This window comes from Somniosus microcephalus, unplaced genomic scaffold (assembly GCF_052327205.1).
Source record: "Somniosus microcephalus isolate GS21.2 unplaced genomic scaffold, FLI_Smic_1.0 unresolved_chr1, whole genome shotgun sequence".
NCBI lineage: Eukaryota > Metazoa > Chordata > Chondrichthyes > Squaliformes > Somniosidae > Somniosus > Somniosus microcephalus.
In genome coordinates this window covers 52,771,193-52,789,023 of record NW_028225179.1, presented here as the reverse complement: position 1 = coordinate 52,789,023, position 17,831 = coordinate 52,771,193, and the positions used below count along the sequence as shown (strand labels likewise).

General features: G+C 46.6%; 2 non-coding genes across 2 annotated transcripts; one reads left to right on the top strand and one right to left on the bottom strand.

Moving 5' to 3' along the window:
- Window positions 1-9,038: 9,038 nt before the first annotated feature.
- On the bottom strand, window positions 9,039-9,110 carry trnat-cgu (transfer RNA threonine (anticodon CGU)). Its single transcript has one exon. It is a non-coding gene; the product is annotated as a tRNA-Thr (tRNA).
- A 7,683-nt stretch (window positions 9,111-16,793) lies between these two features.
- trnap-cgg (transfer RNA proline (anticodon CGG)) lies at window positions 16,794-16,882 on the top strand. Its single transcript is given in 2 exon segments — window positions 16,794-16,829; window positions 16,847-16,882. It is a non-coding gene; the product is annotated as a tRNA-Pro (tRNA).
- Window positions 16,883-17,831: the final 949 nt, after the last annotated feature.

Genomic DNA, 17,831 nt, shown 5'->3' with positions numbered 1-17,831 from the left:
ATTTTTATAGAATCTCCAGGGGTGAGTTTCTTCTCGTGTGAAAAGGCTACAATTCTTTTAAAAGTAACTGTGCCTGCACCAGTTCCCATTCTGGATGAAGGCTCCAGTGGCTGCGAGGCCTGCGTTGAATTTCACCACCACCTTCTCAAGACCAATGAGGGATGGGCAATAAGTGCTGGCCTTGTCAGCGATGCTCACATTCCAGGAGGGAATAAAAAGAATAGCATTGCCACGCACGATACCGCTTACTAAAGGGACTGTTGATGAAGAGTATGACTCACTAGATGCTGCTTGACCTAATCCATGCTTCCTATATCATATATTTTTATTTTGAACTTTGCAGCGAGCATTTCTTTGGTAAAACCCGAAAATAAACATAATTGTGGCAGCGGTGGGATTTAAATCCACTCCCCTGAAAAGACTGAAAATTAAATCCAGCGCCTTAGAACGCTCAGCCAGGCTAGCACGTCATTGCAATCTCACTTCTGATGCTGGGGACTGACAACTGAAAGCTGACTTTCCTGTTGCTTTTGCTTTGGGTCCAGGGATTTGCATTGAGAAAGAAGGAAAGAAAAGATCTCTCTGTGCTGTGTTTACGGGGCGCGGTGGTTGAGAGGTTAAGGAGGTGGACCGTTAATCGACTCCGCTCTACACGCAGAGTTTCGAGTTCTAGCGTTGTTGCATTTCAGACTAGATTTTTTTTCATTACTTCAACACATTCAAGGCTCCTGCATCTGAGTGCCATCTTTGCCCAATCCGCAGTGGGGAGTTTTGTTTTGCTGCCTCGCTCTATTTTCTCAAATCAGCAAGGACCTCGTTCCCGCCCAAACTGTTCCTTGCACGGAGGTGTTGAAATTGTAAGTTATGACCCACGTGAAGTATCAGTCACAGTGGGCAGTGATGTCCTGGTAAAATGAATATTTCTTCACAGATGCTGCCTGAGCTGCTGAATATTTCCAGCTTTTTCTGTTTTTAATTTTGTGCTTTCACTGTAGCAGTTTACCTGACAACACAAAACTTGCCTCAAGAGCGGAGCTCCAAGCAAAACGTTTCGGTGGTCTTCTCACACACAAAGTCCACTTAACTTTCCGACACACACTGTGAAGTCAGCCGGTTCCGCCCATATTGGCCTGAGCCACGGCATTCAAAACAATCTTTGCACCTGGTATCAGGGAGTCTAAAAGTTTCTCAGAGGGGATTGCGAGAGCAAAGGTCAGCTCAGAGGATGTGAGGGAATTGAAGGGTTCCTGAGATAGTATCAAGGGGGTATGAGGGCTTTGAGTGGATACCAGAGAGAGTAGTGGACTCTGTGGCGGTATCAGGGAGGTTAGAGACTCTCAGGATGTATCAGAGCGCGTAAGGGACGCTTCGGATGTTTCAAAGAGTGTAAGAGACACTGAGGGTCTATCAGCGAGGGTGAGCAATGCTATGGAGATATCAGAGTGGGTAATGAACACTCAGGTTGTATCAGAAAGATTGAGGGACACTTGGGAGGTAGCAGAGAGATTATGTGACGCGGAAGTGGTGTCAGAGAGGCTGGTGGAACAAGAGTTGTTTTTTTTATAATTATCACATTTCTAAATGTCAACATAGTTACTAAAAACAAATGTTGAATCCGAATGGAACAGATAGTCTACCGCACCCCACGTGGGGCAATGAGAAGGTAGAATCGTGCCGGACTGGACATTTTCAGACCTCAGAAATACATTTATAACTGACACAGATCACCCACCAATACATTAATAACTAGCTGAAGTGCCCGGCGGTGCCGAGGCTTTTTCGAGGGAATGTTGTTGTTGGAAGAGAGAGAGAGAGCGACTGGGGGGAAGAGAGAGAGTGACTGGGGGGAAGAGAGAGAGTGACTGCGGGAAGAGAGAGAGAGACTGGGGGGAAGAGGGAGAGCGACTGGGGGGAAGAGAGAGAGCGACTGGGGGGAAGAGGGGGGAAAAGAGAGGGGGGAAGGGGAGGGGGGAAGGGGAAGGGGGAAGGGGAGGGGGGAAGGGGAGTGGGGAGGGAAGGGGGGAAGGGGAGGGGGGAGGGAAGGGGGGAAGGGGGGAAGGGGAGGGGGGAAGGGGGGGGAAGGAGAGGGGGAAGGGGGGGAAGGGGAGTAGGGAAGGGGAGGAAGGGGGGGAAGGGGAAGGGGGGAAGGGGAGGGGCGGGAAGGGGAAGGGGGAAGGGGAGGGGGAAGGGGGAGGGGGAGGGGGAAGGGGAGGGGGAAGGGTGGAAGGGGAGGGGGGAAGGGGAGGGGGGAGGGGGAGGGAGGGAGAGGGAGGGGAGAGGGAGGGGGGAGAGGGAGGGGAAGGGGAGGATAAGGGGGAGAATCCCCGAGCCCCCTGATCCCCGAGGCTCGCCCCCCCCTAACTACCGAGCCCCCTGATCCCCGAGGCTCGCCCCCCCCGAACTCCCGAGCCCCCTGATCCCTGCCCCCCCGAGGCTCACCCTGGCAACCCCCACCAACCCCACCACCGATCTCCGGATACCCGATCTTCCGAACACCGGCCCCCCGCCCTCCGGAGCCCCGCCCTCCCGAGCTGGCTTCAAGACCGCCGATTGCGGCTGTGAGAGACGGCTGGCGGACCCGTTTGCCGGGGTAACCCTTCCCGCTCACCAAGCCCCGGCCGAGATCCGCACTCCCGAGAGCCCCGCCGACCCCCCGCCCGAGCCGAGCGGGGAACAGAGAGACGCCACGTCTCAGCTGCTCCTGCTGTGCGCGCACCCTGACCCTCGTGGCTGACGCCGTTGCCCCGGGTAACGTGACACCGGGGGGGCGCGGGGGGGGGGGTGCTGGTGAGGAGCTTAGCAGAAACCGTGGGACAATTACCTAGCTCGGGCCTGGCTGTGCAAGAAAGGCCCAGGCTTTCAGGCCTAACAAAAACGGGGAAAGGTAGGAAAAAGAATCTTCAGGTTAGAGAAAATACTTACAAATGAGTCTAGTTTTTTTTTAAAACAATTTAATAAAAACAATTTTATTTTGCTGGAAATGTATATTTGAAAAGAAAGAAGCAGAAAGCAGGAAAAAGAATGGAAGCAAGATGGCGGCTACTCACCTCAGTTCAGAACGATAAGGCCCGCCCACACACGCACCGATTGGTCGGCCGTCAGGTCACCAAACCTCGAGGTCACTCTGTCGCTAATGAGCGGATAATGAGATGCTAATGAGCGGAATGGTGAAGGTTTTTCGGATACCGCGGGCGCGATTTTTGCCCTGCTGAAACGTAAATACGCTTAAGACCGTTTTGGAAGAGGTAAGCTTTCTTTTGACGTAACGCACGCGTAGGTACGCTCTATAACTTTCGAGCGCATACCAGACAGACGCACACGTGAGGACAGACAGAAGGACAGACAGACAGAAGGACAGACAGACAGAAGGACAGACAGATCGACCGCTTTATATATATATAGATAATACAGACACATCTAAGTATATCAGCAAACTACAGAGACGCAAAATCACTTAAATTCAGCACAACAGCAACTCACAAATACATCTTTATCTAACATGGACACATCCGATTATATTTACAAGGACCACAGGTAATTGATTGCTAAGAAAGACATTAATTGATGTCTTTAAAGGCTTGATATCAATATCGTGGTTTGCAGTGACCTTCTTCCAGAACCGTTGGAGATTGTTGTGGACTGATTTCGGTCCTGTCCGATAACTTCTTGCGTGGATTACTGCAAATTTGAGCATAATGGATTGATTCCACGGGCCCTGTTCTGTTTACTCCCAACACAATACATACTTACAACCAATAAAACAAATCTGCCGTGGATGGAAGTCGGCTTCGTTTTCTGGAAGCAATAATCAAAAGGGCCGAAAAATGACCTCTCGCAAAATCGTGCTATATAAACAAAGGATTAAACGTCAGAAGTGGGATGCGAGCCCACACCTCCAGGAGCAACCCCGACCTAAACACCTGAGACCGACTGGTCATCCTGACTTACTGTTCCAATCCTACTCACGTCCCCTCCCTCACCTCTTTTTCTGGAACATTGATGACTGTATCGGTGCTGTTTCCTGCTCTCGCCCTGAACTAGAAACTTTCCTTCACTTTGTTTCCAATTTCCACCCGTCCATCACCTTCACATGGTCCATCTCTGACTCTTCCCTTCCCTTCCTCGACTTCTAAGTCAACATCTCTGTGGATAGGTTATTGACAAACATTCACTATAAGCCCACTTCCTCCCACAGCTACCTGGACTACACTCCCTCACACCCTGCTTCCTGTAAGGACTCTCTTCCATTCTCCCAGTTTCTCCATCTGCGCCACATCTACTCTGACGATTCCCCCTTCCATACTAGTTGCTCTGACATGTCTTCATTTTTCCTCAACTGAGGATTCCCCTCTACTGTGGTTGACATGGCCCGTAGCCATGCCCGTTCTATCTCCCGAACTTCTGCCCTCACCTCTGCCCCTCCCTCCTGCAACCACCATAGGGTTCCCCTACGCTTTCACCCCAACAGCCTCCACATTCAACGGATCATCCTCCACCATTTCTGCAACCTCCAGCGTGATCCCACCACCAAACAAATCTTCCCCTCACCTCCCCTTTCACCATTCTGAAGGGACCGCTCCCTCCGCGATACCCTGGTCCACTCCCCTATCACCCCAATCACCTCTTCCCCTTCACCCGTCACCTTCCCGTGCAAGCGCAGGAGATGCAACGCATGCCCTTATACCACCTGCTTCCCACTGTCAGGGGCCCCAAACATCACTTCCAGGTGAAACAGCGATTTACTTGTACTTCTTGCAATTTACTATAGTGTACTCGATGCTCACGATGGGGTCTTCTGTACACTGGGGAGACCAAACGCAGATTGGGTGGCCTTTTGCAGAACACCTCCATTCAGTCCGTAAGGGTGACCCGGAGCTTCGGTCGCCTGTCACTGTCATTTTCCGCTGCACTCCCGCTCAGACCTCACCGTCCTAGGCCTCTTACATTGTTCCACTGAAATTCAAAATAAGCTCGAAGAACAGCACTTCGTCTTTTGATTAGGCACTTTACAGACTTCTGGACTCAACATAGAGTTCAACAAATTCAGACCATAACATCGGCACCTAGCATGTATATTTTTTTCCACACTTCTTTTTTGTTTATTTGTGTTTTATTTTCTTCGCTCCCACATGGCAGCTGCCTTTCCTTCTGTCAGGGCAATTTACACTTCATCTAGAGCCATCTTTTGTTTCTTAAGCTGCCCCATTACCAGCTCCTTTTGCCTTGAATATCGGTTAATGTCTCTTACCCTCTACTGCCTCCTATCCTATCACAGACCATCCTTGTTGTTCTTTCATTCCCTCCCCCTTTCCCAGCACCTACACTTGCTTTAAAATCTGTTCTTTCTCCTGCTTTTTTCCAGTTCTGACGAAACGTTAACTCTGGTTCTCTCTTCACAGATGCTGGCTGACCTGCTGAGTATTTCCAGCATTTTCTGTTTTTTTCCTGTAACATTATCCAGTGATTTCCTCACTGAGGCAAGTAAAACGTTTCATTTCATTCGGTCCTCGCCAATTGTTGCTGGAAGGCCGATTGACCTGGATTCAATCTCTACGGATTTTATGTCGCTGTGCTCGGTGTATGAGGAGGCTTTGCCAGGCCATATTGTATCTTGCTTCCCAAGGATGGACAGCAATGCGCTGCCTTCGCTGCAGTAGGGTCCCCCAGGGGTGGGTATTAGCACCATCACTTTTCCTGTTATATATAAATGACCTGAACCTGGGTATCGGGAGCAAATTTCAAAGTTTGCTGATGGGTTGGCAACATTTTAAATATTCAGCAGGACAGCATTCGGCATTCGGGATCCTTGATATTATAAACAGGGAAATAGAGAACAAAAGCAAGGAATCTATGCTCAAACTTCATAAAACATCATTTAGGCATAAGGTTGAGTAGTGTGGCAAATTCTGGGCACCACAATGAGGAAGGATGTAAAGGCCTCAGAGAGTCTGCAGTAGAGATTTACTAGAATGGCACAAGGGATGAAAGACTTCTGTTATGTTTAGAGATGAGGAAACATTAATACGCAGCGATATTTAAGATCTGTAATGCACTGCCTGAAAGGGTAGTGGAAGCAGATTCAATCGTAACTTTGAAAATGTAATTGGATAACTACTTGAAAAAAATACTGGGCTATGGTGAAATTGCAGGGGAGTGGGATTAATTGTTTCGCTCTTTCAAAGAGCCGGCACAGGCACGATGGGCCGAATGCCCACTTCTGTGCTGTAATATTCTACCATTCTATAATATCGACCTCCACAACGTCACCTATAGGCGAGAGATGCAAAGTTGTGCACAACTCTGCTTCAGTGGTATCGTGTTCACCAGAGATGGGCTGTAGTGCGCTGACTGAGGCCACATTCGCGGCTTCTTGCCAGCAGCGGGTGATTGAAGAGAGCTGCTTTTCGCGGCCTCACTCATTCGGGGTTCTGGAAAACGGCAACAAAACGATGGATTTGATGGCATGTCTGAAATGCAGCTTCAGACAGTTGTTATTAACCGAGGCAGCCCTGCAGGATCTTATAATGATCTCTCAAATATCAACTGAAACCAGTCAGGATGTAAGTATCATTTTGCTTTTTCAAAATAAACGGTGTGACTTTCATTGTGGAAACCTGGATAGAGTCTGGTCTGGCTCACTGCGGAAATATGCATGTCACAGCTAACCAGCTCTCTTGCAACCAGTACAGCCTCCCATTGGCCTTTCGGAGACTTGTCTGCTAAGATGAAATCTGATTTCCGTGAAGCCAATCTCAGGCTTTTACATATTTTTGATGTGCCTGCTTCCGATCGCAGGGTTAATGGTGGGAATGTCAGCTCTGCCCAGCTGGCAATGTTTGTAGCACATTTCCTTTCAGTCAAAACACACGTTGAAATCTGAAACTGTGAGCCAATAATGTAAAGATTACCCGATCGTTCGTAGAAGCATTAATTTTTGAGCTCACGGCCGACCGTGTTAACTGGTTGTCCCACAGAGGCAAAACCCTTTCCATATTGAAACAATGATTCACCGAGCTACAGCATCAGGTTACAGCAACCAATAAGGATCGAACATATATTACGAATTACGTTCGGTCTGCTGCAGATAAGCGGAGCATTGGGGACTGTATTTTGTACATTCCGAATACCAACGCCCTTTCACGCCAGCCCAAAGTTCGATTCCCATTCTGAGCCCTCTTTCACAGTTCGATGACTTCCATCGTATGTCCAAGTTTGCTGACGGCACCAGGTTAGGCAGCACAGTAAGTAGTGTAGATGGAAGCAGAAATTTGCAAGGGAACATTTATACTTTAAGTGAATGGGCAAAACTGTGGCTGACGGGTGGATTAGAGTAATTTCAAAATGGCAAATAGTTAGGAACTGTGGAGGAGCAGAGAGATTTAATAGTCCACGTAGAGTAATTACTTCAAACTACCGGACACGTACAAAAAAATGCTAGGTTCATGGAATATTAGCCTTAATCTCAAGATGGCGGGAATACAAAGGGGCGGAGGTGCTGCTGGAGGACTACAGGAAAGATAGGGAAATGGTGCAGGGGGAGGAGTAGCCTTAGTGATTCAGGATGAAATCAATTCAATGTTAAGGAGGATATAACGAGAGGTAAACAGACAGTGGAGAATTTATGGTTAGAATTAAGAAATAGGAAACGATTTAAGACTGAGCGATTAAGACAGTGGGATTTGTGTATAGGCTCCCTGGTCGCTGGTCTGAAGTGCTAGATTGTATAAATGCAGCAATTAGACAAGCGCATTGTAAAGGCAGTGTTGTATTAATGGGGGATATTAACTTTCACAGAGATTGGGATAAGCAGACTAGCACTTGTCAGAAAGGTTTTTTAAGTGTGTCCGGGATAGTTTCTACAACGATATGTCCTAGAACCAACAAGCTGGCATGCCATATTAGATTTAGTAATGAGTAACAAGCCAGATTTATTCATCAGATTTAGCATACGTGAAACTGTATTTAATAGCGATCATAACATTTTCGAGTTCACCGCAATGTTTGAGAGGGAGAAATGCAAAGCAGCTACAAAGATTCTACGTTTTGGCAAGGCCGTCTTCAACAAGACAGAGCCTGTCCACAATAAACTGGGCAAATCTGTTCACAAGTAAAACGCCAGAAGTGGGAGGTGTTCTGAAATAATTTAAGATGAAATTGAATCAGTTTAAACATCTGAGGGGCAAGAACTTTACTGGCCAAAAAATAGGCATGGGCAGCTAGAGGTAAGAGACCGCATTAAAATAAAAGGAGAAGCAAACACAAATGCAAAACATTGCAGCGATCCTGGTGAATGGGAAAGTTACAAAGAACAGCAAAGAGTCACAAAGCAGATAGTAAGAGCTACAAAGGGGGAGTATGAAGAGAAAGAGACTGGTGAAATGGGCAGACACATGGCAGATAAAGTTAACGTAAAGAAGTGCAAAGTGATATATTTTGGTCCGAAGAATGAGGAGAGGCAATGTAAACTAAATGGTAGAACTTTAATGGGGCCGATTATTTCGTTTAATCGGCTCCCTCTGCAGACCACTGGCCCCGAAACCACTCAGAATGCTCTCCCCTGCAATTAATTAACCAGCTCTAAATGGTACAATTTGAAAGAGGGTGCACGAACTGGAACACATGGGGTGTGCGCACACAAATCATTGAAGGTGGCAGGATAAGTTGAGAAAGCTGTGTAAACGGATTTCAGATCCTGTCTTTTATTAATAGCTGAATAGAGTATAAAAGCAAGGAAATTATGCTAAACATTTATAAAGCACCGATGAGGCCTCAGCTGGAGTATTGCGTTCAATTCTGGGCACCACACTTTACGAAAGAAGGCAAGGCCTTGGAGGGAGTGCAGAATCGATGTATTGGAATGGTACCAGGGATGCGGGACCTCATTTATGCAAAGAGACTGGAGAAGCAGGGATTTTTCTCTTTAGAGCAAAGAATGTCAAGAGGAGAGTTGAAAGAAATGCTCAAAGTTATGAATGTATTTGATAGAGATAAAAAGGAGAAACATTAAAAATGTCAAATTAAATGCGATAAATGTCCCGAGGCGTAGATGGGGGTCGAACCCATGCTCTTCGGTTTACGAGACCGACGCCTTACCACTTGGCCACTACGCCGTATGTCAGAGCTTAACTTGAGCTTCATTAGTACCGAACCCCGAATCATTTCAATGAGGTTGAAACAGAACAGGCACTTGTACACAGAAATAAACTGAGATAGTGGAGCAGGCAAATAACAGCCTCATTTACATGAATCCTTTAATAAAACCTTTCAGATAATTAGAGAATCATACATCACAGAAGGAGGCCATTTGCCCCGTCGTGCTCTTGAAAGAGCAATCCAATTATTCCCAGCTCTTTCCCCATACCCCTGCAAAATTTTCCAATTCAAGTATTTATCCAATTCCCTTTTGAAAGTTACTATTGAATCTGCTTCCAGCACCATTTCAGGCAGAGCATTACAGATTATAATAACTCGCAATGTAAAAAAATGTTTCCTCATCTGCCCTCTGGTGCTCTTTCCAATTACATTCAGTTTGAGTCCTCTGTTGTCCTCTGGGTGTTGCCAGGACTGGAGAATGTTGGCGTTGAGGAAAGATTGGACAGACTGGAGTTGTTTTCTTTGGAACAGGGGAGGCGGAGGGGAGACTTAATTGAGGTGTATAAAATTATGAGGGGCCGAGCTAGAGTGGATAGGAAGCACCTATTTCAGTTAGCAGAGAGGTCACTAACAAGGAGCCATAGATTTAAAGTAATTGGTAGAAGGATTAGAGGGGTGTTCAGGAGAACTTTTATCACCCAAAGGGTGGTGGAGGTCTGGAACGCACTACCTGAAATGGTGGTAGAGGCAGAAACCCTCATCATATTTGAAAAGTACTTGGATATGCACTTGATGTGCCGTAAACTGCAAGGCTACGGACCAGTAGCTGGAAAGTGGGATTAGGCTGGATAGGTCTTTCGTCCAGAGCCGATGGCCCTCCTTCTGTGCCGCAAATTTCTAGGGTTCTATGATTCTAACAGGTAGTGCGTTCTCCTAGGTGTCCTGGGCATATCTGTGTCCGAGAGCCAACATCACCAGTGGGATCTTGCTGTGTAGAAATTGGCAGCCGTGTTTTCATACATTACAAGCAGTGACCACGCTTCAAAAAGTACTTCATTTTCTGTAAAGCAATTTTTTTTAAAACATTCGCCATTCATGCGATGTGGGGGTCGCTGGCAATACTAGCATTTATTGACCATCCCCAATTGCCCTTGAGAAGGTGGTGATGAGTGCCTTTTTGAACCACTGCAGTCCGTGAGGTGAAGATACCCAGAGTGCTGTTAGGGAAGGAGTTCCCGGATTTTGACCCAGCGACAATGAAGGAACGACAATATATTTCCAAGTCAGGATGGTGCATGCCTTGGAGGGGAACTTGCAGGTGTTGGTGTTCCCATGCACTAACTGCTCTTGTCCTTCTAGGAGGTACAGGCATCGGTTTTGGGAGGTGCTGTGGAAGAAGCTTTGGCACTTGTGTAGCGCGATTGTTACTTTCTACGTATCAACTCAAGCCTGAATGTTGTCCAGTTCTTGCTGCATGCAGGCCAGGATTGCTTCATTATCTGATGGGATGAGAATGGAACTGAACACTGTGCAATCATCGCTGAACATCCCCACTTCTGACCTTATGATAGAGGGAAGGTCTTTGATGAAGCAGGTGAAGATTAACTCCTGCAGTGATGTCCCGGTGCTGATATGATTGGCCTCCAACAACCACAAGCATCTTCCTTTATGTTAGGCATGTGTCCAGCAGAGGAGTTTCCCCCTACCCCACGTCCCCCGAAAGATTCCATTGACTTCAATTTTACTCGGGCTCCTTGATGCAACATTCGGCCTAATGCTATTTTGATGCTAAGAGCAATCACTCTCACCTCGCCTTTGGCCATGTTAGGATCAAGGGTGTAATGAGGTCTGGATCCTAGTGGTCCTGTCGGGACTCAGACTGAGCATTCGTGAGCAATCCGGACGTCCCATGGTCGTGAAAGCTGCTATAGGAGAGCGAGTTTTCTTTTTCACTATTTAAAAACTACTAACAATTGCGTGATGTTTATTTGTAGTAACAGATGATCATCGGGCTGAAACCTTAACTCCAACTTCCTCTCCCCACAGACCCTGCCAGGTTGTCCCAGCAAGGCCCATTCATAAATGTTGATATTAAATAAATTGTTCCTTCTATCGTCATTAATGACTTAGAAAACACAATATAGAGCCATATATCCAAGTTTGCCGATGATACAAAGGTTGGTGCTACGGTAAGTCGTGTAGCCAGCAGCATATAATTACAAAGATATATTGATAGCTTAAGTGAATGGGCGAAACCGTGCCTGATGGATTTCAATGCAGGTAATTATGTCGTCATTCATTTTAGACCAAAAATGTAGATCGGAGTATTGATTACATGGTGCACAGATCGGAACAGTGGAGTTCCGAAGTTATTTCGGGTTCATGCACACAGACCACTAAAAGGTAGCAGTAAGGTACAGAAATAATCAAGAAATCGCACAGCATATAAGGCTTTATAACGAGAGGCTAGAATATAAAGGAGAGGAAGTTATTCTACAGCTAACAGATACTTGGTTCTATGTACAGTTCTGGGCACCGGCCGTTAGAAAGTATAGATTGACAATGGAGGGGTTGCAGTGCACATTCACCAAAACGTTACCAGCGCTCCAAGGGTTAAAATATGAGGAGCGATTACATAAACTGGGCTTCTACTTCCTGGAATTTAGAAGGTTGTAGCATTTGATTGAGGTTTTTAAGATTTTGAAACGAATTGATAAGGTAGATAGAGAGAAATCATGTTTAGCCGTTGGTGGCGGAGTCTAGGACAAGGGGACATAATTGTAAAATCAGAGGCAGGCCATTCGGGGAAGAAGTTAGGAAGCATTTCTGCACGTGAATGTTGGCAGCAGTGTGGAACTCTCTCCCACAAAATAGCAGTATATGCCAGCTCAACTAATAATGTTAACCTGAGATCGGTACGTCTTTGCTAGACATGCGTTGAAATGATGTGTTGCCAAAGCAGATGGATGGAGTTAAGACACAGCTCAGACAGGAATTCAGTGAATGGCGAAAAGGCTCAAGGGGCTGAATGGCCTCCTCCTGTTCCTATGTTCAGAACACCAATTGTAAATGAAGAAACGCTGTCTTGAAGGGTGAATTATAAATATGGCACCATCCCTTGCAGAGATCAAATGACTTTTAATCCATTTCATACCAAAATTGGCTGGATGTTTTATTTTCAACCCCCGTTGCCTGAGCATCTACCAGAAGTGGGGTTCGAGCACACGCAAACACACTTCTATTAGAATTTAATCTAACGCCTTAAAAACTCGGCCATCCTGGTGATAGAATCCGTGCCGCGCAGTGCTTGAAAATTCGACAAATCCCTTGCAGACTCTAAATTTAGTTTTCAGCGCCGAGCAAACTACACGTCAGCATAATCTAAAAATGTGAGAGGATAAAGACATTTTCTAAAGCTACGGACGGTGAAAAGCTGAACTGCAAAAGCACAGCAGCTGGGCAAGTGAAGCATTGAACTGATCGTGCGTAACTAAACAAGAACTCCCTCGGCTTTTAGCCCATAGACCATGTAACCCTCCCGTTCAACACCGAACACCTATGAAGGAATAATGTTAAAATGCACGTGAAACACTCAGGATCAGCAAGCTGTAAACTGAACCAGCGCTTAAAGGGTTAACACGTGAGGTGCAGAGTAAAATGATGTGGGGGGGCGATGGAGAGAGTGACGGAGAGAAGGTAATAGTTGGACGGATAAACAGTCACCCAATTAGAAAAGCTTACAGAAAGTGACTGAGGCTGAGTGAGACATACAGAGAGACTGACACCAGGAAATAAATACAGCAACAGAGAGAAATAGAGCGAATCATAGAGCGAGAAAAAGAGAAACATCACATTAAAGGTGAGAAAGTCGCTGCCGGCACGGGCGTGAATTGGAGACGTGACCTGCGGTTTACCGGTGAAAACACAAGGTCACTGAGGTAGAGGATTGTCGCATCATAGAACCATAGAATGGCGCACTTTCCCCACAGCCCTGCACATTGTTCGTCATCAAGTATTTATCCAATTCCCTCCTGACTATTGCATCAGCGATCCGATCTGCTTCCACCAACAGTTCAGACAATGAATTCCAGACCATAACTACCCTCTGAGTAATAAAAAAACTCATCGCCTCAGTAATAAAACAATCTAATCTCACCTCGCGTTCTTTTGCCAATTAAATTAATAATTTAAACCTGAGATCGATAGTTTTCTTTTAGACAAGGGTACGAATGGATTAGACGTTCAAAGCAGGTGGGTGAAGTTAAGATCCAGGTCAGCCATGATCTCACTGAATGGTGGAATATGCTCGAAGAGTTGAGTGGCCCACTCCTTCTCCTATTTTCTGTCAATCGGCGGAGCACCTGCTGTAAATGTAGCAACGCTGCCTGGAAATGTGAAATATAAATATTGAAATTTCCTTTCCAATGATTACAATACTTCGATGAGTTATCACAATCGATAACATCCAACATTGGGGGGCTCAGAATTCACACGTAATGACGTACATTCAATCTTCACTCAGATCCCTTAACCACTCGGCCATCCTGGTGATATAAACAGCGACGCGCAGTTGTACACAATTCAACAAATTCCTTTCACGTCAAAATACAAATCCATTGATAATGCCAGTGATTTGAAAGCTGCTGTGGGAAAAATAACATCACTTACATTCTTGTTTCCTGGTCCTCACCGTCTCCCTTTCACTGTGGGCGTCCAATCCCGCTACACCTCCATCCCCCACCAGGACGGCTGGATGACCCTCCGCTTCTTCCTTGAACGGAGGCCATCACAGTCACCATCCACTACCACCCTCCACCGCCTGGCTGAACTTGTATTGAACTTACATTGAACTACTTCTCCTTTGAATCTACTCACTTCAACCAAAGAAGCCCAGCTGCTCCCAAAGCTAACTTGACGCCACGTCCTCCCACCTTGCTTCCTGTAAGGACTCTATTCCTTTTTCTAAGTTCCTCCCTCTCCATCGCATCTCTTCTGACGATGCCAACATACAGTTGGGCCAGTAATTCCGGTCCCAACGCGTGAGTACGGACGGGGTACTCACGTGTGGGCCCGTTGGAAGTGCCGGATATCAGCATGCACAGCGCATGAGCAGGAAACCAGCATTTCCTCCAAGGGGTTCAGAGGTCCTGCGCGCACGCGTTGAACTTTCTTCTTTTTGACAGGTTTGCCCGTGTGCAAGGGCCTGAACTTTTTAGACATATAAAAAGGAGGCGTAAGGACTTGATTCTTTAAGGTAAGTGGTCTATTATTTAGAATTATAACATTTTTTCCACAGCTTTATTGTTCTTAAGGACTTTACAGTAAGGTAAGTTTATTTTTAGACCCGATTTCTTAAAAAATTATTTTTTTCAAAAATGTGATTAATTGTTTAAAATGGTTTTTTAAAGTTATTTATAGTTTATATAATTATTGGGAAGCTTTTTTAAATTTTATTTAAAGTTAAACTAATCTTTTGGGCGCACTACTTTTCATGAGTTTGACAGATCTTACTATAAACTCATGAATGAAGTTTCCCCTCCCCTGATTGGCTGCATAGTGCTCACCTGATCCCAGCCGGCACATCGCACAAACTACGCCGCTGGATCAGGCAAGCGCAGCGCGCTGACATCTGAACCGGGCCAGTGACAGGAATTGCAAGCAGGCCCAGGCTTCAGATGTCGGCGTGCCGGGTGAGTGCACATCGGGGGCTTGCACGCGCGGCAAGCCCCCGAACCTAATTTCTGGGCCAACCACCTGGATCTGTGTAAGGGCAGTCTGTGTCAGGGTAGCATCTGTCTAGTTCTGCATATTATATCTGGATCTGAGTAAGCGCTGTCTGTGTCAGGGTCGGAGCTGTCAGGGCCGGTACGTTATATCTGGATCTGTGTAAGGGCAGTCTGTGTCAGGGTAGGAATTGTTTGGCTCTGTATGTTATATCTGAGTCAGTGTAGGTTCTTTCCAGGTTTGTGTAGGAGCAACCAGGGTTTATGAAGAAGCTAACGAAAGGCAATCAACCTGCAACATTAACTGTTTCTCTCTCCACAGATGCTGCCAGACCTGCTCAGTATATCCAGCATTTACTGTTTTTATTTCAGATTTCCAGCATCAGCAGCATTTTGCTTAGGTTTCTATGATGCAGATGTCTGGGTCTGTGTAGGAATATCTGGGTCTGTGCAGGATCTGTCTGGATTTGTGTATGAGTGCCTGGGTCTTTGTAGGAGCTGTCTGTGTCTGTGTAGGAAGGTCTGGGTCTGAGCAGGAGCTGTCTGGGTCTGTGTAGGAATGTCTGTGTAGGAGCGGCCTGGGTCTGCGTCGGAGCTGTCTAGTTTTGAATAGGAATGTCTGGGTCTGTGTATGTGCTGTCTGGTTCTGCGTAGGAATGCCTGGGTCCGTGTAGGCACATTCTGTGCCTTTCTTGGAACTGTCCATGCCCGTGTAGGAAGTTCCCATGTCAGTGTAGTGGCCCATGCATAGGTGCTGGCTGAGTCATTGTAGGAATTGTCTGGGTCTATGTAGGAGCGAATGGGTCGGAGCAGGAGCTCTTGGGTCAGCACATGTGTTCCATGGATCAGGGTTGGAGCTATCTGGTTTTCTGTAGGATAGTCTGTGCCTGTGACGGTGCTCCCTGTGTCAGGGTAGGAGCACCCTGTGTCTGTGTAGGACAGTCTGTGCCTGTGATGGTGCTCCCGGTTCGGGGTAGGAGCTCCCTGGGTCTGTGTAGGACAGTCGGTGCCTATGGTGACGCTCCCTGTGTCAGTATAGGAGCTCCCTGGGTCTGTGTAGTTAAGTCTGTGTCTGTGATGGTGGTACCTGTGTCAGGGCAGGAGCTGACTGGGTCTGTGTATGAAAGTCTGTGCTTGTGATGGTGCTCCCTGTGTCAGGGTAGGAGCTACCTAGGTCTGTGTAGGAAAGCCTGTGCTTGTGGTGGTGCTCCCTGTGTTAGGGTAGGAGCTGACTGGCTCCGTCTATAAAGTCTGTGCCTGTGATGGTGCTCCCACTGACCTTGTAGGTCTAAATATGCTTACGGGTCTGAACCGAAGTTTTCTGGGACTAAATAGGAACTGCTTTGATCTTTATAGACAAAAACATCTGTCTGATGGGGCTGAGATTTCGTCAAAAGGTCACAGCGTCTCCGTCCTCACCTGTGCTTTGTAAAGCAGTTTTATTTACGTTTTAATTTACAGATGGGTGAAATGATAATCAGGGGCGGTTGGAGCCTCAGCGCCCCCGGGTGAGACAGGGATGAATCTGCCGGGCCTGGTCCTGAATGTGCAAATGTGGCAGAAATCACGATGGGCATGGGAGGAGATGGGTGGGGCTATGAACTGAGATTAAACCCCCTGCCCAAACAAAACTTGCCTCAGTCACAGAAACGAATGGTCACTTCCTGGGCGGTTGTTGCATCACTCACTGCCTCCATATCTTCTCACTGCCTTTGCTGAGATATTGTGCAAATCTGAGGCCTCGCACCAAACTAATGCAGAAACGCTGCTGCTGCTCTCGGGATGGGTACCTGCTGCCTCTATACATTACCGTCCTAACAATTCATTAACTGTCTGAGTGGAGCAGTGCGGCGCTTCAGAAGACTGGCAGACAAGGCAATGTCAGAGCTGTCCCGGGCTCAAGTGCTCTGCTTATCAAGAACAGCCAACACATGGCTTACTTATGGAAACGCTCTAAGTGCTGCTTTTTATATCAATGGCTCGTTGGTCTAGGGGTATGATTCTCGCTTCGGGTTAATTAGCATAGAATATGTGAGAGGTCCCGGGTTCAAATCCCGGACGAGCCCTCATTTTGCTCTCGACTTTTGACCTTGAATTCCCTTTGAAACATTTGGAAAGATAAAAGAGCAGTTTCCAAATCAATCCACGTGAATCTCAAGCGCTTTGGTAAGAGGGTCAGTGCAAATATGCCGGATCAAAGGTAATCTCTACGGCCTACTATTTGTATAAACGAATTTTTTCTGGAAGTTGAATGCGATATTCAACCAGTTCTGGATTTTCATCGCATTAAAGTAGATAAATGAACAAAAGATTTGCATTTATTGTGCGCCTTTTACCACAAACGGACGTCCCAAAGCACTTTACAGCCAATGAAGTACTGTTGTACATCAGTGTTGTAATGTAGGAAACATGGTTACCAATTTGCGCACAGCAAGCTGCCACAAACAGCAATCAGATAATGACCAGATCATCTGTTATTTTTTCTTATGTTGATTGAGGAATAAAAATTGGCCAGAATGATTGATGTCCCAGTTTTATTCAATATACAGGCAGTCATTAAGATAAATAATGATTGGGACTGGGAAGGACACAGTTTTCACACCTACCCGCAATGATCACAAGATCCTTACCTCTGAGGAAGGCCATTCAGCCCATTCTAATACAGCCCTCCAGGGCATCCATAGTCTTCACTTCATTGTTTAATCCAGTTTATTCCTATAAATCATTCCGAGGGTTTAACCACCACCGCTCTGCCTGGAGTCCATTCTAAGTGTTGATCATTCTCCTGATATCAGCCCTAAAGAGCTCACTTTTACTTTTGAGGCTGTTTCTTCTTGTAATCTGGTATTCCACATGAGTTACTTTCTTGTAGATCTCTCCATTGCCGCAGCTGCCTCCATACTAGGCTGAAAATTTCGATTTTAACCCCGAGCGGGTAGGGGTAAAATCCCTCCACGTGTGTATGTTTGTTCAACAGTATCCAGGTGTGTCTGGTACTGTTGCTCCCTCCTCTGG